The sequence below is a fragment of the Callorhinchus milii genome, unplaced genomic scaffold (genome assembly GCF_018977255.1).
Source record: "Callorhinchus milii isolate IMCB2004 unplaced genomic scaffold, IMCB_Cmil_1.0 Scaffold1, whole genome shotgun sequence".
NCBI classification, from domain to species: domain Eukaryota; kingdom Metazoa; phylum Chordata; class Chondrichthyes; order Chimaeriformes; family Callorhinchidae; genus Callorhinchus; species Callorhinchus milii.
Window position 1 is genome coordinate 127,127,061 of NW_024704742.1, and position 22,149 is coordinate 127,149,209.

Genomic DNA, 22,149 nt, shown 5'->3' on the forward strand with positions numbered 1-22,149 from the left:
ATTTGATAAAGCAGGGATATTTCACAGGGAAGCACGTCATGCTGCATAAGAAGTTTGCATTTTCCATTGAACGCTTAAAAGGTTTAACATGTGCTGCTGTTTTGCTAAACCTGCATTCAACCATGTACTTGCCTGTTTACCTTTCTAATCTTCACAGTAATTATGTTTTTAATGCGTTACTTCGACTCATTCTTTTTCAGCAAATAAGTAACCGAATCAAACATTCGGTTTTATAGCTTATCTTTACAGCACTTATTGAAGCAGGTGCTTGCTGGAGCAAAAACCCTAACAGAACAGGACTTGCATGGACTATTGAGAATGCTTGATGGGCCATTTGCCTTTTTCAACATAATACTTGTGTTCTGAATCATTTGAAATTACGATGCAAATAAAAATGTGTTGCTGAACATTCACTTAATGCTATGATTAGGAGTGAACAAAGATTCTTAATCCCATTTCAAACCATTCTTGGTCTAACGCTTTTAGGTTGAGGCTATTGGATCTGCCAGGAGCTTGCCACAGGTAACTCTTCAATGTTGGCATCACTATTTTGAGTAAACATATTTGCCCAAAATAATCAAGAGTGGTACCAATTTCTGCTCTTGAATCTGTCAATTCCTTTAACTTTTGGAGTGCTAATATTTGAGGAAAAGGAGTGGTGCTGTTTAAAATAAATAGGTATATAAATAAGTGTCTTATGGCTTAAAGATACTTTTACGAGGCAAAATTAGATTTCTGCTTCCATTCCATCCATCCCAGAAGGACACTTAACCTCCCATGTTGGGAGAGACAGTCGCTCTGTGGGATGGAAAAATCGCATCATTTATTAAACAAAAATCAGGTGGTACATTACACTTGCATTTAAACAGAAGATTTTAATTTCCAAATGGATAATATCCAACCTTTAACCCTCTGATTTTCTTTTAACATGTTGACAAAAGACTGTGACGTCAGCAAGATTAGTGAAAAAATATTTTCTTTGTCGACAGGTTCTGATGATGCAACGCCTTGATTATAATGAAGATTACTTTTCTGGAAAATCCTCATCATTCTGACGGCTTTGTTTCACAGAGGTTAGTCAAAGGTCGCTATTGCAAACTGCCTGATGTACAAAAGCATGGGGTTTATCAAGTAGTATAGTACTGAAACAGGTTAGTGCTCTCAGTGCTCCTCTGAGCCCTATTTTACTAAATCAGTGGGGCCTCGTTAGAATTCAGTTTGATCAAAAAAATCTCACCCCACACTATAGTGAGATGCACGACCTGGTTTCATTGTAATGCGTAAAGCCTGCAGGTTCATAAACTGCGCCAGTTCCCACAATGAAAGAAAAGATGGCTAACATCCAGATCATTGAATCACCGTCAGTGTCATTTACTGTTTGCTGTTCTTGCGCAAAAGCAGGAAGTGATGTCGGTGCTGACCTGATGACCGACTGCAAAGTTGTCCAATGTATCGTGAAAACCAGTGGGTGCAAGTATCGGCCAGCTGCACACATGAGCAGTGAGTAGAGTCCACAGTACAATCATATTATAGCCATTTGTGCTGCAATGAAGCACTCTAGGAACTACTCTGGTGCAAGCAACAGTAAATTTTTACTTTCTATTGCAATAATTGGGTAGAAAGGTTGATAGATAAGACAGTAGATGAGCAGTGGGGAACTTTCAAGCCAAGATAAAGCTGTACAAATAGGCAACTATTGACAATTAATAAACTGCTAAAACTTGGGTTCTTTGGATGAGTAGAGAAATTAAAATAAAATTTAAAAGAGAAGCTACAATAAATGTAAAGCTAATAATACAAAAGTACATAAATCCTTAAAGATGGGAAGTCAGGTGGACAAAGCTGTCAAAAAAGTAAATGGAATCTTAGGTTTTCTAAATAGGGGTATAATAATAATACTTGCATTTGATATAGCACCTTATCAAGTCATCGAGACGTCTCAAAACGCTTCACAAAATGTACTGTAAAGTGAATTGACTGTATATTTTGTGGGCGAAACGTGCAGAATATGAAGGCAAAAAGGTAATTGCCTTTATAACTTATATAAATCCTCAGTTAGACCGTAGTAACTGGCTGTATGCGATTTAGAGAAGTAACCCTGTGGTGCAAGGAAAGACTCCTTTGACAGCATGAGTGACAAATCCTAGGTACACATTTATGCAGACTTCTTTTTAGGATAATCATGATTAATTAACTGAACTCTGATATTGTTTATCCATAATAATATTATTGTTTATCCACCATTGGATTTGGTTTATTTTGGAAGAAACGTTATCATTCAGTAACATTTCTTGTTCACTTTAATCCACCTGCGATGTATCTGTTGTATTCTTTTCTAAGATGATGAAAAATAGTGTCCTAAGCAGAGCACATTTGTAATTTGACTGTGCCATTATTTGTTGTACTCCAGTGAATTAATATGGATTGTTACTTGGGGTGGTTGATGGGACAACTGGTTACTGCACTTTGAGACCAATTTGTGGAGGGGTGGAGGAGCTCTGTGCCCTGAAACTTCCCGTCAAGCTTCTGAGTTGAGGCACTTCCCCTGTCATTTGAACAAATCTTTAGCAAATTCTTCCTTCCCCCTCTCTCCCCCCTGAAGATCCATGTACTGTTACCCTCAATGATCCTGAGTGACACGGTAGTATTCATTGGATTTGTGTCTTCATGTGAAAAACCCCCCTGAAAAAATAGGTTGACAAATGCTCCTTAATGAAGACTTTACCTTTCAAAAAGATGCTTATAATTAGGTTGTGCACCACCGTATTGCTTGGTACTTGGGGAAAGAGAAACCTTTCAATTTCCTGGGGAACTAAAAATGACTTGGTATAGAGTAACAGCTTGATGCATTGCTCCAGGTATATCAGTGTGCAGTGGAAAGGGATGCTGCAACTAAATATGAACGTGCTTTAAAGTCCTTGAAACCTAACCTAAGTTTTTGAATACGTTTACCACCTTCATATCAGAACTTTTCCCTGGAGTGGGGGAGGTGTGAGCGTGCGCTGGAGAGGGGCTGATGACGTGCCTCCCAACAGTCGCACAAGTGCTCTGGGACGCTACTCTGCATATAAATCCAAGTTGTTGTTGTTGCCAGTTTTGCGGAGCTGTCCTGGAGGGGACGTTCCCCTGAGGGCCAGTTCCCGCCACAACTAAACCCCATCTCTATCTTTCTTCACTGCAACCCCAAATTTCATTGCTTTGTACGGAGTTTAAACATTTAAAATTGTTTTTAAGAGAGTCCATGATCATTGCATCTTTTATGCATCATTGTTTCATTTTTTTAGTATCTGCACTACCCAACAAAAGATCGTTTAGGCGGTACTTTACAATTTACATTTATATAAGCCCTTTTATGTCAGGAAGATGTGACGAAAAAGTGCTTCACAGTGCTGGATGGGCCCCCAAGCTGAGTGGGGAGGGAAAAGATGACCAAAAGTATGATCGAAGATGTGTGTTCTTGAGATGACATTGAAAGAGGGAGAGATGGAGGGACTCCGGGATGGAATATTGCATACTGTTGACAAAAAGCCTTTTGTGTGACTTGGCGCTTCAGTAATATTAAGCCACTAACACCCAATATCTGAGTATTGCACACTCTCCTGTGCTCTGGTTAGTTTGATTAGCTGCAGCAAATATTGTTAGGCTTCCTGTTTCTAATTTATTGCTGGAAGTCCATGGAACTGTATTGTTTTAAATCCAACAGTACAACCAGAGCCTAAATGCTTCGCAAATTCACCTTCTTCAAATACTTTTATTTAATCTTTAAATAAGATAGCATTCTGGTAAAAGGATAAACTAATGTTCAGTACAGTCTTATGAGACTGAAGTTATAAGATTTGTTGCTTTACTTCCAGATAGTAAAAGATGTTCTTTGATTGTACAATTTAACTTTGATTTGGAGTGCTTGACTCTTACTGCTATGTACTGTATTAATTTTGAAAATTAACCCTTTGCTGTGTAAGCATAGCATACATCGTATAGTGTCTCATTTGAAAACATCTGATATGTTACACCAAGCTTCTGCAACATGAACACCATTTCCTAGTAGCCAGGATTAGTATATAGGCTTAATTTCAAGATGTATTTATATCTTATATATTATTGTCTAAAATGTTCATTTGGTTACTTACACCGTGCTGAGACTACAGTCCCCAGAAGGATTTTGTAATCGTAATCCTTGTATTTGATATTATACTTTTCACATCGGAAGAACGCTCAAAACAAATTCACAGGATTTACTGTTAAAATGTCCCGCTGTCTACTATCCACATTTGTCCAACTCTGTGAGATGTTGTGCTAAAGACACTAAGTAAATGCAAGTTTATTGCCGTGGTCTTTGTGGGGTGTTTTGAATTGACTGTGCTATGAAGGCAATACTCCCTAGTCTCAATAGATCCAGAAGAAGGAAACAAAGCAGCCAAGTTTACTGGACAACGTGTGATCGTTATCAAGTCACTGCTGCAATAAAAATACACTTGAGAACTCTCTCTCTCTCTCTTTCTCTCCCTCCCTCCCTCCCTCCCCCGAACTTCTGACACCCACAATCCCCGCCTGAGCTGCCCTATTGTGCCCCTGCTCTCTGAAACACCTTCCAGGAATTTATTCACCCTGTCCTCTCCCTGTTTTCACAACCACCTTAACATCCAAGCCCTGCTGTGCTTTCAGCTATTTCTTCCTTATTCTCAACCGCCCCCAAACCCCACCCCCCCCCCCCCCCCCCTCCCACCCCAGCTTGAACACAGAGGAAGTGGGGTGAAGTGCTGGTGGTGATCTCCCGATGTGAAAGGTGCTAGCTATACAAATGTAATTTATCATTGTTGCTGCATCTATTAAGCAGAGAATAATACCTCAAACATCTGTCATTCTTTGTAACACTGGTTGGAGAAGCCTTGGATATAGAGCAAGGATTTTGTGACCTTCCATTCCATAGCGAGCTTGGAGTTCTTCTCTGGTAATCTTAGAATGGAACTAGTGAATTGTAGACCTTGCTCTCCATTCACAATCAAGCTGAAGGGTGATGTACATCTGTAAAACTGAGAACCGAACATTGTATTCATATTTTAAGAAACTGAATAATTTTCCTTCTGATTGTTGATGTGTACCTTTTAAAAAAAAATCTTTAGAGAATTTTTATTTTTAAAAATGTGCATATTGTCATTGCTGTGGCTTAATCTCCAAGGTTTCCCATTATGTATCTTTCTTTCAAAAGGAAATGTGCTGAAAAGCAAGTGTTCCAAAGAAATGCTACATTCCTGTTTAATGTGCTCATCTCTGATGAATTGCCTCAGTTTGCCATGTAATGGATGTGGAATTTGGTTGCAGATTCTCCAAATTCTTTATTTGCAAATTAAGGTACTGAGTCCATTATAAATCTCCATACAAAGACAATCTCTGAGACTCATTCATCAGCACACACAAACGAAATCCATTAGTAGAGAAGCTTTTAAGGCATGGTATATTTTAATTTCTCACAGATTAGACTTCATAATAAAGCAGGCACTTGCAGAAATGTGCATATTGAAAACAGTACACTACAATGAAAAATATAAAATAACAGTTTACCAGATTACCAGCAATCCCTACTAAATGTGGGAAAAATGCCAGTTTCAGAACTGCTTCTTAATTATATTTGAAAATAATCATGTCAAGATGGGATTATGATCTAAATTGTCAAATAGGTTAACCTAGAAGATCACACAATAGCACCATGGTAGGTGATATCCTTACATCATCTGATCAGATCCCCCACAAAGAATCATTCATAAAATTTGCTGATGATGCCCAGCCAAGTGGCCAACTGGAGTCCTGTAGTGTATTGGTTAGACACTCTCCTCCCAAGTGGGTGGACCTAGGTTCAATTCCTGGCAGGACGAAACGTTAAGCAAGCAACAGGTAGAATAAAACTATTTCTATTCTAAAAATGTCACAAATGTGATCTGATCTAAAACTTCTATTTACCAAATCAATAATGTTACACTGGATTAAATTACCCATTTGTGTAGATATATATCACCAGTCCTGTGATGTGCACTTATTTGAACTGTGACATAAGGTATTCTAACTAAGCATTCTAACCAATCTTTCACAAGAGCAGTCGAGTGAATGGAGGAGGAAATATCTAGCCCAACCTTCAAGATTAGAATCAAAGCCAGAAGGTATAAAATGGTAACTCACTGCATCACCGCCCAATCCCTCAGCTTTATTCAAAGAAGGAGAATATCTAATTTGGAATAAGAATGGCCAATCAAGCCCACTCCTTGCATAGACTTTGCAAAGTTCTGCTGAGATGATCCCTCTCCATCAAGCTGATCCAGCTACAAATTCAGAAGATTGTACATGTTCTCAAAAGTATCCCTTCCCTCTTTCTGCTCTTCGTAGTGAGGGATATCCATATTAGGTCGCTCAACTTTTTTTATCCAAGACCATAGACTGCTTCAAGGTCAGATGTTGCAAGACAAACTTCCGCCCACAAATACACTTTACAATATATTCTGAAGCGCTTTGAGATGTCTTGACGACATAATAAGCCATTATAATCAAATGCAAGGATTGTTATTATTATTATTACTTGTCATTTCCAGAAATAAGACTCAACAATTGAATGCGCTTACATGTGGGTTTTTGCTGTGGATTCATGCCATTTGAGAATTGCTTGGAGACTTTGCAAACTTAATTAGTTTTGGACACTCAGCCCTGCTCTGTCTTAGAAGAGAAAATGTTCTAACCCCTTGTGCTACCCAGTGCTTCAGAGGGAATGTTTGGAATTGCATTATGTTCAGAAGTTTAATTGGAAAACATTTGGGGTTGTTTTGCTATCTCTTCCTCACTTCTATTGACCAAGAGATTTCAATTTCTGCTAAAACTTAAATAAGCAACTATGCACCAGCCAAGGCCAGTCTATTTTTATTTCTTCTCGTGTGAATTTTGCAACAGTTTTATTTTTGGAGGAGCATTTATCTGATGAAATAGGAAATCATTTGTAAATCAGAAATATTTCCACTGTACAAAAAAAGTTCTGAATCTTATCACATTAATAGTTGTACTATGACGATTGGTGCATATCTCCATGCCAACATTAGTAAACGAACCTCTGGAAGTCTCTCTCCATCTCATCCCCTTCTTTCAAAAGCCACTGAAAACTTACTCCTTTAACCAGCTGTACACCCACTTCCTCCTTCCTTTTTTTTGGTTAGCCGGATGTATGACACTTGAGGAAACACATCACCATGCTTAAGAGTGTCCAAATCAAGCTGAAATTTCCATGCATCCCACCTACACATGGAATTCCCAGAGATAGATTGTTGGAATGGAATCCGCATTCTCTCCCTGGAGGGATGCATCCTGCCGAAACACTGATAGTCCAGCGCCTTGGGACGTCCTCCCGACGTGAAAGGACTCCACAAATGTAACTTTGTTGTTGTTGCTTACCTAATTCCAGAACGTATTTGGCACAGGTTGGCAAGAGCCAAGGCTTGGGGACCCCAGAGTGTGCGTTGGGATACTGCTGGAGTCTAACCAGCTAAAACCACATAGCTTGCCATTGATATTGCTGTCTGACAAGCTTACCCGTTGCTGGTTCAGCTAGGACCACCCTACCCATTAGGGCTTTGGCTTACAGGGTTAACAGGAGCTGAGTGGGAACGATTCCCTTCCCCCAGTAACTAATCTGCCCTTCCTGGTCCTGCAGATGAGCCAGGCTGGCTGTGCTGTCAACAGCAGTGCCCTGGAATACTGTGGTCTTGCCTGGCTCAGGAACCAGAATACTGAGATGGCCACAGAGGGTTGGCTTCATTCCGATATTCCATTGCCCGGCACGTCACCTTGGTACTAGTTCAGCTCCAAGGAGACCCCGCTTAACCTCCTCCCTACCTGTGTGGCACCGTTTCTTTAAAATGCTCCAAGGCGTTACTTCACATGGATGCAATACAAATGCGAGTTGTACTTTTGATGACTTTATCATTGTTAAAACCTAATGGTGTGAAATATTTCAAACTAACTGTCAATTATATATATTTTTTCAAATGATTAAATTATTTTCTTTCAGACCTGCAGTAAAAGCAAACAAAAGTCGTGCATAAAGCAAAAAAAAGTTGATCATCTTTAAGCTAACTTATGCTCCAGTGATGGTGGAAGTTACTCTGCAACCAGTTTGTGTCTGCAGTTGTAAAGATGGAAGATTTCCCGAAATAGCTGAGGCGGACACGACAATCATTTGGAATCTCTTGTACAAAGAAAGGTGTGTGGTGGCACAGCTTATCCCCAAGCGACAAGACCATCAGGGTAACCAGTTGGATAGAGGAGTGGTAAGTTCAACTTGTTGGGTGATCTGTTAACTGTGTGAGATATTGTACATCATGCCCCAATGTTGTAATGTTTAATCTGAAACCGATGTTCTGTCCTGTGTGTCTTAAGTTGCTTTCAGAAAGACTTGGGAACCTGATATTCCAAATTAGTCCTATGGTTGGCAAGAATATTTTATGTTATGTTTTCTACAAAAAAATCCTGAAATAATGCTTTAATTTCATGTAGTGATGTGAGATTTCTGTATACAATCCATTAGAATCTTGTTTTTGGTGCTGTTATTTGACTTTTATTTGTTTAATACTGTACTTTCTGTTTCTAACTTGGTGATTTTTAAAGCCTTAATAAAAGTTCAGAAGTGGCTGGATTTGTGGCTCATGTTTAGGAACCGAATTCTGTGCCTGAGTCATTCATGGAGGGAAGTGGCTGATTAACTTGCATATGGCTTTAAGATTCTGATGTTGACTGGATAAAACTGATAATAATAATCCTTGAATTTGATATAGCGCTTTTCATGTCTTCTAGAGATCTCAAAGTGCTTCATTGAATATACTGTAAAGTAAATTGACTGCATTTTTATGGGCGAAAAGTGGCAGCCAATTGTGCACAGCAATGTCCCACAAACAGTCGTGGATTGAAGTGACCAAATTATTATTGTTTTTTTTTCTTAAGAGATTATTATCAGGCGTGTGGAGTAAGGAAAATTGCCCAAGGTTTCGTCCTGACGGGAATCAAACCCAGGTCTCTCGCTTGTGAGGCGAGTGCTCTAATCACTGAGCTACAGGACTTAACCACTAAATCTTGAAAAAGAGAGAAAATGGTCTGGTGGACAAACTTAAAATTATCAATGCCAATGGAGGCGATGTATGTTAAAAGCATAAATCAGTATTTATTTTGAAAATAGGTTTAATTCTGCTGCACACACAGTAGATTCCAGCTGATGTGCAGTGATGCAACACAGTCTCCATTTGATAAGTAGTTAAAACCCAACTATGAAGATGTTTTGCTTTTGGAGAAAAAATGTGAATTTTGCTGCCGCACACTGTAAATGGACTGACCGTATTTTGTGTGCGAAATTAGTGAAATTATCTTTCCTGGATTCCCACCTTACTGTCTTATCACAACAAGAAGCTTTTTTTAAATGAGTGCAGTGTCTTGGCCAAAACTACGCTTCCTATCAACCTTTTCCAGCACTTTGGGCCATCCTCCCGACGTGAAAGGCGCTCTATAGATGTAATTTTGTTGTTGTTTTCCAATTGCTAATTACCCTCTGTAAAGAAAAACTTCCTATCTATCCTGAAATTGCCCTTTGCAATTCTAAAACCTATATCCTCTGGTTCTGCTGTCTTCAAAATTGTTTTGAGTTTAAACTTTCATACACCTATATTCGGTCCCCAATGAGACATCTTCTGTCAAGACTGAAGAACCCAGTTTGCCTAACTGTTGCTCATTCCTGAGGATCAATTTTTTTTAAAGTTACGTTAGCTTTTGTTTTAATTTTTACATGCAATACGTTTCTAAAATATTAATGGGATTTCTCTAAAGCATCCTAAATATTTTTCAATAATTTGGATCATGGTAGAAACCGGAAACGCTTTGAATTACAATGCAGTGTAAAATATATATTTTTAAGAATTTGCACAAATCACAATGAAACAAATTGAATGTTTTGTAGTCCAAGTAAATGATATGTGCTAGGAGTTCATGTTTTTAACTGATAGTTGGCAACCTTCTCTTTTGGAATTGGATGAGTCTTTAAAAGGCATAATAAAGGTTCTACAATACTGTGTTGCATAATAAGCACATTTTCTTTCCAGTTTAAATCTTGAAGTGGCAGTAATTAATTTGCTCCTTTGCCGAATTGTGCAAAAGTGCCACATTTTCACTGTTGTGAAGACATTCAACAATGTAAGGCTATAAAGTCTGTTGGAGGAAATCAACTCAAACCAAATGTCTTGCTTTTTTAACCTCAAAGGGATGTTACTGGCTCTCTTCATTTGCAAATAATATTTCTTTTTCTGGTACACTTGTCCATAGTTGGAAGGCATTCTTGCTGTTTTAATGACTGATTAAACCAGTTAATTAAATCTTTGTCCACATGTTTATTTTTCGAAACTCTTGGCAATTACAAAAAAATCCCAACTTAAAATCGTTGCACATTAAAAATATAAATTAGCGCTTTTGTTTAACGAGTGGTTGGAATTTGACGGCACTTAAAGTGGGCCACACCCTATTGGTAAATAACCCTGTTAAGAGGGAGTCAAGAGCATATTCGCTGATTGATGGTTTCTGTAGCTTCATATAGAATATAAGGCAGCAGGATGAGATTCAGGGTTGCAAAAGGCAGTTTTTGGATTCATGCCACAAAATATTTATTTTCACAGATGGTAGTCTACAAGAGTTGGGTTGGCAGAAGTAAAGATACTGGACTTGTGTGAGAAATAGCTGGATGGGAAAACGAGGGTTGGATTTGACTTGATTTCACTTCAGATCCTGTGGTGATTCACAGTTTCAGTTGGAGAGAGCACTGATTCCATGGGTGAGGAGAGTAGACTTAGTGGTTTGATGCTGGTAACTTGCCATTTGCTTCTTTAAGACGTCTGGGTCAACCCGGGACAGTTGGAACAAATTGCTGTATTTGCTGTTTGTTTCACTTTAAGCCAAAAATGCACCCTTTTCAGTTTAAATTGCTTTTCCAGATTCTGCAAACTGATCTAATTTCACACACATTGCAACTCCTGTGAAAGGAATAAAGGGAAAAGCATCCAGCAATCAGTGCTTTCATTTTCAGACCGAATAAAAATGCAGCCCACTTTAACGCACTTCATTATAGTGTGAATTTGTGGAAAATGCTGTTGCTCAGTGGACTTTGTTCATTGTGCATGTTTGTAGTTTCCTGCTTGCTGACTGGCTTTTCATGCTAAAATGGCAGACTTCTGGTTCATTAAGTTGATGTCACTTCCTTCTTTGCTGTGCGTGCGCAGCACAGGAAGTGATGTTGGTGGAAACCGAATGACCCAGAATTCAGTCATTTTTGTTTCCTGTGCTTAAAAACAAGGTTGACTTCAGGATTAGCTTTACACATGCACAGAAAACGGTTAGCAAGTTGCGTGAATTGGTATTGTGCCTCATTATAATATTGTGCATGTGGGATGGCATTTTCTGGATCATAATAATAATAATCCTTGCATTTGATATATAACATCATCTTACAATGGGGCTGTACTTTATATATGAATACAAAAAGGACAATCGCGGCACAAAGCCAGTTCACATATACTGTATGTTGAACTTGACTCATTTGATTTAATCTTACAAGAATCCACATCAAAGTCACTCCCTCTTTCCTTGCACAAAGAAAAATGTAAGCAATATCCTATCAAACGTGACTTCCTTGACTATAATATATATATAACTTGCAATAATAATAATCCTTGCATTTGATATAGTGCCTTATTATGTCTTCGAGATGACTCAAAGTGCTTCACAGAATATACTGAATATATTAAGTGAGCAGGGAATAAAACATTTAAAGTACTGTGTTTTAAGGCTGTTTTGAGGTAGGAAGCGAGGTAGCAATGAGATGTGGCATTGAAGAGACCTATAGAGGCAGCAGTATGGTGGCTGAAGACTCGGGCACCAATTGTGGAATGAGGGGAGCAAGCAATCGAAAACAATCTGGAAAATGGAGAGTCCTAGTAGCAATGTTGAGCTGAAGAAGGTTGTAAAGGTAGTGTGGGTGAGACAATGGAAGAAATGATCAGCACAGCCTTGATCTTCTAAAATACTGGGAGCCAGTGGAGCTTGGTAATGATGGGGTTCGTGCTTATGCATGGGAAAATCTCAGGCTGTAGTTCTGGATCAGTTAAAGCTTTGGAAAGTGGAGCTGGAAGGCTGACAAGTTAGAAAATATCTTCTTGAGGTGATGAAGCATGAATTTGGGTTTCGGCAGTTGTATGGTCGAGGTAAGGGAATAACAGCAATGTTTTAGAAGTGGAAGAAGGCAATCTTATTAATGGACCAAATGCCACAGAGAGATTAAATCATACACAAGCTAAAAATAAATAACTGCCCAGAACAAATACATTAAGTGTCCCTGAAAGAAATATTATAAAAGTGTTCGTAACTGGGTTATTCAAGTTAGCCTGGGAGTTATTGTTCTCTAGTTGAGAACTCCCATCAGTCAACTGAAGATGATTGAAAAATTGTCTCTTAAATCTGTTGTGTTTTTGATCTATGATCCAATATCCAGCGCTTGAGATATCCTTTAAGGTCATTGAAACGTGAACGGCGCTTTACAAATATAATTTTGTTGTTGTTGATCAAAATCAACATTCTCTTGTGAATGTCAGCTGTACGTTGCATTTAAAAAACAAACATTGCATGCTTTAATATAGTTTATTCTGAAACTCGGAACCGTAGGTGGAAATCATGGAGAGTGCTTATCGGTAGATCCCAGACTATTATCTACGGGGAGAGAGGGTGTCATTTTATTAGCAGTGCTCTGAGACTCCAAAGGGTGTTATATAAATCAAGTTGTGGTTGGTATTAACCCATTATATTTATTGAACCACTTTCAAGTTCCTTTGTGGGCAGGGTTTCGCTCACAAATATAGTCAATTCACATTGCAGTGTATTCTGTGAAGCGCTTTGAGACGTCTAGAAGACATGTAAGGCGCTGTATCAAATGTAAGGGTTATAGTATTATAAACAGAGCTGCAGTACCTTCCCTGCTCCTCTTTTATTCCCTTAATTCCAGGAAATGGTGTACAGTATTACAAATTCCTAAGGCTGTATAATTGGGTCTGGAACTTTTCCAGTTTTCATTTGCTCTTTTGCTGTCTTACATAAAGATCGTTTCTGGTTTTGACCTAAATTAAGTCGTTGCATTGATCAGTGGATCAAAAATGTTAAGTGAAACACAAATATTCGCCTATATTACAAGTTTTATTAGCAGTTCGGACTATATGTAGTGGATGTTCTTAATTTGATGATGAACTTTGACAATGCTAATAATGGGATTTCCTGAAATAAACCATCATCAAAATGTACTGAATTTATTGCTAATGTAGCCCCATGTAACATTTGCTCTACTTCCCTCTTTTACATGTTTAAAATGATATTATTTTGCTCTGGGTTTGCTAAGAGAGGAGAAAATCAGCAAGATATTCTGCTGTCTTTATCGAATCCAGTGAACTTGACTGGTAGGGGTGCAATTGTAGATGTCAAGTGCTGAAATTCTTTGTACTTTCAGATGTCCTCCTGATATGAAACGTGGTGTATATATAAATGTATATTCTATCATAGATTCCATCTAGTCTTTGCTGCAAGGCTGCTTTGTCTTAAAATTTACGATCCTCACATTCAGATTGAATTTAAAGTTTCTGTAGGACTGCATGATCTTACATTTGAAGGCAAAATGTTTTTATGGGCTAAGACTTGGTGGAACTTTAGACTTCTGATAATGACCATATCAGGCTTGGCTATGATGCATTGCATAATCTAGTAGCCTGCCGAAGGTCACAATTAAGGCTTAAAGTGAAGAATGTAGACTTAGAAGCCTACTGAAGATTTACTGGCATGTGTGAACAGCATGAGTTGACATCTTTTGAGATCAAGGAAGAGAATACATAAAACGCTTCAGTCAATGATTAGTTCAGTAAATAATTTTACCTTCAATCCTCACCTTTTTGTTCGTGTTCACTTTTTACCTCTGTAATTTTTCCACTTTCAACCTTCCTTTCCATTTTACATTTTACCTTTGAGTATTTGTTAATCATCTATAGGGGATAAAAGAGGGCTAGAATTTTTTTTACATAATCAGGCTTTTTAAAATATAATGTTCCTAACCACAATTGGCTTTTGGAGTCAAATCCACACAGTATTCGAAAGGAAATTGGATTAAATTATTAAGAACATAGGTGGTGGAATCGAGAACTATAAAAGGGTGAACAAGTTCCTGCAAACTAACAGGACTCGCTTATTGAATGAAATGGGTGAAACAAAAGAATCTTGGTAATTTGTATGAATTGGAGAGATGAATCAATAACTTTTAACTCTTTAACTTTTCTTTCTTTTTGTCTTATCACCTGAGAGAGAGTGTGTGTGTGTGTGGCTGTTGTGTGGGTTCTCTCGCTCTCTCTTAATTAGTTAATACTTGTCATATTGTCCTGAATAGCTCCCTCTGTAACCGTATTCTTACCTGTGTTCAACAAAAATTAAGTTGGTTTTATGTCTTTCACATCGGGAGAACGTCCCAAGGCGCTGGACAGTCAGGAATTTGAACCTGGGATTTGGGTTGGGATCAGGAGGGGTGGAGGGTAGGGAGCGTGGGTAGAAGAGGAGGGTTTTGAGATGGGCCTTGAAGGAGGCAAGGGATGGGGCAAGAAGAAGGGACTGTGGAATGGAGTTCCAAAGGGTGGAGGCAGAAAGGCTGAAGACCCGACGGCTGATGGTGGGGCAGGGGACTTGGAGCAGACCAGAGTCCTCTGTACGGGGGGAGCAAACAGGTCTTTATGGAGTTAGACAGTTCACATTAGGGATGTATGTTTTCTTATCACCATAAAGGAAAGCCAAAGAATGTTTCTCAAGATCAGTGTTAGAAACTATGGGTATTTCACTTGAAATGTCACCTGGTCTAGTGGTATCACCAAGTCCATTGCTGGCTTGCATCTTATTTAATGTTGGGGAGGATGGTGGAGTTCTCGGCCCAGATTCCCAGCTGGATCTGTTTTCTTCCCTTCCCATGTGAATATATTGAAATAAATGGTCCCATTGCTGATGAAAAACCTGCTTGTTTATCAAAAAAAACTGACTGTCCAGCACCCTGGGTCGTCTTTCCGATGTGAAAGGCGCTTTATGAGTGTAATTTGTTGTTATTTTCATGCTTCAGTGTTCACTGGCAGGAGATTGCTTACCTCAAAGCAATATTGAAGCTTCAAGGGTTTTAAGTAGTGGCAGGATATTTGGTAGATGTTTGTCCAGTTTAATTACATTTCTAATAGGCAAAATACTGCCGATGCTGGAAATCTGAAATAAAAACAGAAGTTGCTGGGAGCACTCAGCAGGCCAGGCAGCACCTGTGGAGAGAGGAAAGTGAGTCTCAACATTTCACGTCAATGATCTTTCATCAGAACACTACATTTCTACCTACTTCAATGTCTGATCAGACTTGCAAACAAAGTATAGACCTTAAAGAGGCAAGTTCTGAGGATTTCTTGTGCACAGAAGTCATAAAACTATTTCAGTTCAGATGATTCTACCAGTTGGGATGCAGATCCAGGGATGTCTATGGAAGGTGGATCGCCCATGTTCTTCAGAATCTTTAATACACTAATTCTTTGCATTTCTACAATAGACTTTACTCTGCTTTCAGATCTGCCCTTCGAACTTGAGTAGTTGCAGTTCAAACCAACACTATTAGTCCAGTAATAAACCAGCAGGTATGCACCAAGTTGGCCTCATCCTCCCTGCAGCCTGTTATCAGTATTGTTAATTACGTAATTAAGGACATCTGCAATTCCCTCTCTGCAACTGTTTGCACATGGCACATAATAGAACCCCTTAAATCAGATACGATACAAATTTTGAATTGGTTACCAGTACAGTATGTTGTTTATAATCCTGGTGTTAAAGCCCCGCTCATAAATACTGACTGTTCCATATTATTTGTAGAGTCCTGTAGTGTATTGGTTAGAGCATTTGCCTGGTAAATGAGAGGACTAGGTTAGATTCCTGGGCAGAGTGAAATCTTAGGCAAGTTTCCTTACTCCACACGCCTCTGTTTACCTTGTAGTAACTAGGAACCCAGTTGTTAGTTCATTGGCGGATCGCTTTTCTAGCGTTAATAATCCTTAAAAGAAATAATAGTAATTTGAGCACTCAATCCACAGCTGTTTATGTACACTTCTGCGTGCAATTGGCTGACGTGTTTCGTCCACAAATTATGCAGTCAATTAACTTTACAACAACGACAATTTTTATTTATACAGCGCCCTTCATGCAGGGTACAATCCCAGAGCACTTCACAGTGGCAGAGTCAGAGACCGAGCCAGCGGGAAAGGGAGGGGCGAAGGTGACCGTAAGCACGACAAAAAAGGTCTTTAGATAGGATTTGAAGGTGGGGAGGGAGGGGGTAAGGCGGGCAATGTGACAGTGGTGAAAAGGTGGAAAAAAGCGGTCCTGGTCAGGGAACGGACGTGGGGTAGGAAGGAAAGCTGGGGGATCGAACCTGAAGCCTAAGTTGCGCACAGGTTCGGTGATTCTGAGGGAGGGAGAGCCCGGGGCAGTTGAAGAGTTCAGACCCGCAGGAGAGAAGACATTGACGAGAGACAAAGAGTATGGCTTCCACCTTATTGACATTCAGCTACAGGAAATTTGCACTCATCAGGGCTTGATATCCATCAAACAAGCTGATACGACATCAGCAGATTGGGAGTCGCAGCTGGAGGAGGAGAAGTATATTTGGGTATCATCCGCATGTATGTGGAAGTTGACCCTATGTCTGCGGATGACATTGCCGAGAGGGAGCACGTAGATGAGGAAAAAAAGGGAGCCTTGGGGTACCCCGCAGGTGATCGAGCAGGGGCGGGAGGAAAGAACACTGGCTGAGATGAAGTGCTGGCAGTTGATTAAGCTATTTGAGATGTCTCAATGACCTGCTAAGGTGCTATATCAAATGTAAGGATTCTATTATTATTACCACACTCCCTTGTTGGCGAGGAAGCAGATGAACTTCTCCCAGACATTTACCAATGATGTGTTTTATAACTGGCAACAAATATTCTTCAGACATCTTATTAAAAAAAAATTCATTCTGGCCTTTGCACTAAGATTTAATTGACGAAGTCTGAACGCTTGATTCGTCAATTTTTGATGACATACAATACAAACTAGCAGCGTCCTGTAATAGTGGTGATAAATAGATTTGTGGTGTAATGGACGTGGACTGGGATTATCTTTCAATCTAACTGGTGGTTCTTTGAGGCGTAATACTGTTCGTCTTATTTCATCTCTTGATAACCCTGGTGGTAGAGAAAAGCAAATTGATAGGTTAAAGTGAGCGTGGCATTCATTAGGACCAATGTTTATTATTTTATTTTGTGTAGTATCATCTTCGTGAAGCAACATTTGTGACAAGCTCATGAGCCTCCAGTTAAAGGTAATAATAATAATCCTTGCATTTGACACAGCGCTTTACATGTCTTCTAGACCTCTCAAAGCGCTTCACAGAATATATTGTAAAGTGAATTGACCGTATATTTGTGGGCGAAACACAGCAGCCAATTGCACACAACAGTGTCCCACAAACAGTCATGGATTGAGTGATCACATCTTTTTTTGAGGGATTATTATCCCCAGAAAATCGATCCGCCAATCGACTAACAACTGGATTCCTATTTACTGTGAGGTAAATGGAGGCTTGTAGAACAAAGAAACTTGCCCAACATTTTGCCCTGCCGGGAATAGAATCCAGGTATCTCACTTGCGAGGGGGAGTGCTGTAACCACTGAGCTGCAGGACTCCAGTGTACTTGGGTTCTGACATGCCCAAAACCCTTCTTTCCCTTTCACGGCTACAGTAAAGGCCTTCTTTCCCTTTGATCATGTCAAACAACTGGATCGTGGTCATTTGTAGTTTGCGCAGTTGTGACATGGATTTCTAATTTTGTTTGGAGAGGAAGAGAAGAAATTAGTTTGATAGGAAGTTTTCTTTAAAAGAAAGAACTTTTGCTTTGGAACGAATAACCAGAAATAGTAAATGAATTCTATTTGGAACCAAGCTTATAATTAGCAAATATCTTTATGCCGGGAGTCAGTAAATGCAATGTTGGTGGTTCTACTTATGGAATCCTATCATCAACCAGTGACCAATGCAGCAAAGGACAATTGGAAATGAAGTCAGAGGAGTTATGCTACATATTTATTTTTCAAATGAAAGGGTTGACATTTAAACGTTGTAAAAGCTAACATCAATATAGCTGTAATTTTTGCTGCTATGACAACATTAAAAAGTATTCAAGATGGTTTCTCAAGAGCGACATGACTTTTAGCTCGTCAGTAGAAAATAATGACTTAAGTATACGAATGTTGAGAATACAGTCCATTCTGAACTTTGAAAATAGAAAAAATAGTTTTGTGCACGCAACTATGGCATCATTGTGGGGTTGAGCAGAGCTTTGCTATTAGCAGCATGTGAATATATCTAAGCTTTTTGCACAGTAGCTTTATTTAGAAGCTGATAATATTCCTTAGATGAGTGTTTGGCTGCTTACTGGCTCCTGGCACCCATGCCAGCAATGTGGTGGCAGAGTGGAGTTGGAGGGTAAAAAGAAATTTCTCGGATTTGTGTATTCCACCAATCTCCAGCGTGCATTTCAGGAAATGGTGCCAAGACTGTCAAACTTAACTTTTTTTTAATATCATCTGAACCTTTCTATTACTATTCTGTAGTGCAGTCCAGACCCTATTACAAATTAGTATATTATCTAGGCTAGCTCTTGGTTATAATGGGATGTCTAACCTTCTGTGCTTTTGTTTCCTTATTCAGAGTAATCTCTTCCGTAGACAACTTTGTATTTTGCTGTTTGAAACTTGAGTTTGTTAATCTCTGTTGTCTTAAGAAGACCTCCGTACTGTGGTACAACAAGAGTGTATCACGCGCTCTCTTTGTTTCCAAGTTACAGAAGAAGGAGATGCGGTGCAAATGATATTGAGCGAGGAGGAGGGTAACTAAAACTGATTCACCTTTCTGTACTTCTTGGCATCTTCTCACTGAAAGACACTAAGCGTTTGTAACAGGTTATCTGTCTCGACACTCAGCTGGGGAATCCCAGAACGTGAGAAAGCAAAAACGTGTTGGGTATTTTCTCCCTTCTCAGGCTTGATAAATGGTAGTAGGTGTGTGGTGTATTTTTGATGATTACTTCCTAAGTTTTATCACTAAATCGATATTCTCACTTTAAAGGGAATTCCAATTTGGAATGTTGACAGAATGAACGTCAAATAGACCCGGACATGGCCATTGCTTTACTTATTGCTGAGCATCAGGCCTCTGAGTCCAAATCCTTAATGTTTCCCACACGTACCATTCAACAGTACGTGAAATGCTTAACTTCAAGCTTTCAAATTTTGTTACTATTAGAATTGGGTGTTTTTCATTTTGTTCTACTTACTTCATGTCTTTATTCTCTTGATTTAGGGTTAGGGTTTCACCCACAAAATACAGTCAATCCACTTTGCAGTGTATTTTGTGAAGCGCTTTTGAGACAGCTCAACAACGTGATGAGGCTCTATATCAAATGCAAGGATTATTATTATTTAGGGATATTAGTACACTCCATTTTCAGTAAGAAACCGAATATTAGAAATGTCTGACCTATCTTAAATGTTTACTGTATTCTTTTTAAAACGATTTTCAAGTGTGGTAAACCTTTATCTGGAAAATAGAATAATAGATTATAAATATGGAAGTTCATCGACTGTTTACATTATTCTTAAATGCAAGGAGTAGGTTTGTTGATACAAATTATTTACTAATCACATAAAGCTTTAAAACCAGGTTCAAAACATAAAATACTGCAGATGCTGAAATCTGAAACAAAAACAGAGAGAGCTGGGAAAACTTAGCAGGTCAGGCAGCATCTATGGAGAAAGGAAATGAGTCAACGTTTCAGGTCCATGACCCGTTTCGAAGGGTCGTGGACCCAAAACTTTGACTCACTTTCCTTTCTCCATAGTTGCTGCCTGACCTGCTGAGTTTCCCAGCTCTCTCTGTTTTTGTTTAAAACCAGGTTGTTCTTGTGAGAGAAGTTAATAGCATTCAACTTAATGTTTGCTAAGGAATGACAGTTGAAGATTGGTGAGAGTAAATCTGATATAATAATAATAATAATAATCCTTGCATTTGATATAGCGCTTTTCACGTCGGGAATGGACGTCCCAAAGCGCTTCACAGAACACACTGTTTGAAAGTGAATTGATACGCGGCAGCCAATTGTGGACAGAATGTAAAAGTCTGATGTTTTGAAGTTGGTGTGATAGCATTGTATGTTGGACCCCCAAAAAAGTCACTCTACCTTGCAGTAAATGCGGTGAAGCACTTTGAGACGTCATCCTGATGTGAAAGGTGCTATGTCAAATGTATGTTTTTATTACGTTTATCTTTCTGAACAATATTCAGTGGAGTGCCATATTGCATTCATTGGAGTGGTATCTATTGGTTGATTATACCACATTCATAGTATTCTGCTTTCTTTCTTGATTATTTTTGCTATTTGCTAGTTTGGTATGAACAATGGACAAATGTGTTTTTCTTGTAGTGTTACTCAAGCTAGCCTTAAGTAACTGTTCTATTAAAAGATGGATTTGTGAAACATCACTCGAGATATTACTGGAAGATTTGCTCATCTCAGTCTTGTATTGAGTCAGACTTGGGGCAAGTTCTTAATGGAAAAAAGCAGGTGTCAAAATCAAAATCAGAGTCTGCACATTTTGATCTTGAGTAACATTTATGGTGCTGTCTGAAAATGATTGGTGGCGTAATTGACTGTTCACTTGAAATATCAGTCATTGTGGAGCTGTTATGAACAAAGCTCATAGAGTGCTGAGATGAGACTCAGCAGATGTGTCAGAACTGGTTATTAATTTCTGGCATCCTGTTTTCACACGGTAATTGACCATTGGAATGTATTGGGGGAGGGGGGAAGAGATGGCCGAAACTTGTGGGTCAGTTTTAGAATAAAACTCAGATATAAATGTACAAGCTCGTTTTCACTGGAGAAAAGATAGAGGGAATGTGTTCAAGGTTTTAAAATGTCAAAAGACGCAGATGTGTGTCTGATATCCTTGCCTTTTAAGCTCGATCAGGAATTAAGCTGTGTGTTTAGCACTTTTATGAAAATATCTGAGTTTAGAGGATTATGGACTGCAATCTCCTATGGCACAAATGAGGATACTCAAAAGAATGCATATCCATGATCTTCAAACTCAGACATTCCATAAAAGATGTTAAGCATACGTCTTATGATATGATGATATTGATGGTTAAGGCACACATACACTCACTTATATTGCTTTAATTGCTTCACTGCTACTTCTTTGAAAGACGTTCACTGGAGCAGTGTAGTGATCTGTGACTGCATTTTTCCAGTCTGTCGGACCAGTCAAGTCAACGTGAATTGGGTGCAGATTGCATGAATTTCTACAGTAATCATGTGGTATTGTCAAAAACATTTTTTCAGCATCAGTTTTCTGCCAGAATGGTGCTTTCTGACAGTGATTGAGAAGCAGCAAATGAAGTGGAATAAACAGCAATTGAAGTATTTATACTATGTTAATTCTGAATGTTAGCAGAGTAACTTGATTAAGAGGAAATATTACATTTTTAGATTATAAAGTGCCAGAATATCAATTATAAACCAGAGATGGCCTGAAACTATTGGAAACAAGCTCTGGAAATGGACCATTGGCAATGCCCAGTGATATCTGGATATCCCTGCATATTCCTATTTGACTTTTTATTTTTTGCCTTGAAAACTTCCAATTCCATCTTAAATGCTGTGGTTTTAGCCATCTCAGTTCAGAGTCCTGAGGTAATGTTAATGATAATGCAGCTGACTCAGCAGCTATTAGCAAAGACTGAGAATCAAATCTGAGATTTTTCAAATCCATACGACTGCATTTTACACTGACCAGTAAACATGTTGGTTGATTGGGTCGGGGGTGGGGACAGGGACTTTGTATTTGATTTGTAACAAATTTAATGGGAAGAGCATTTTACTGCATCAGCCTGATGGTAATGCTGTAGCGTAGCGATTAAAGCACTTGCTTTGCAAGTGAGAGGACCTGG

At 38.9% G+C, this 22,149-nt stretch overlaps 1 protein-coding gene across 5 annotated transcripts in view; it reads left to right on the plus strand.

Moving 5' to 3' along the window:
• The window catches only part of LOC103176877 (protein FAM214B), a gene marked incomplete at its 3' end in the record, with an annotated part of 79,504 nt that overhangs the window by 37,628 nt on the left and 19,727 nt on the right, over positions 1–22,149 (plus strand). For 4 of the 5 annotated variants that reach the window (XM_042335443.1, XM_042335436.1, XM_042335431.1 and 1 more), the window contains 2 exon segments: positions 990–1,073; positions 8,045–8,303. 5 annotated transcript variants of the gene reach the window in all.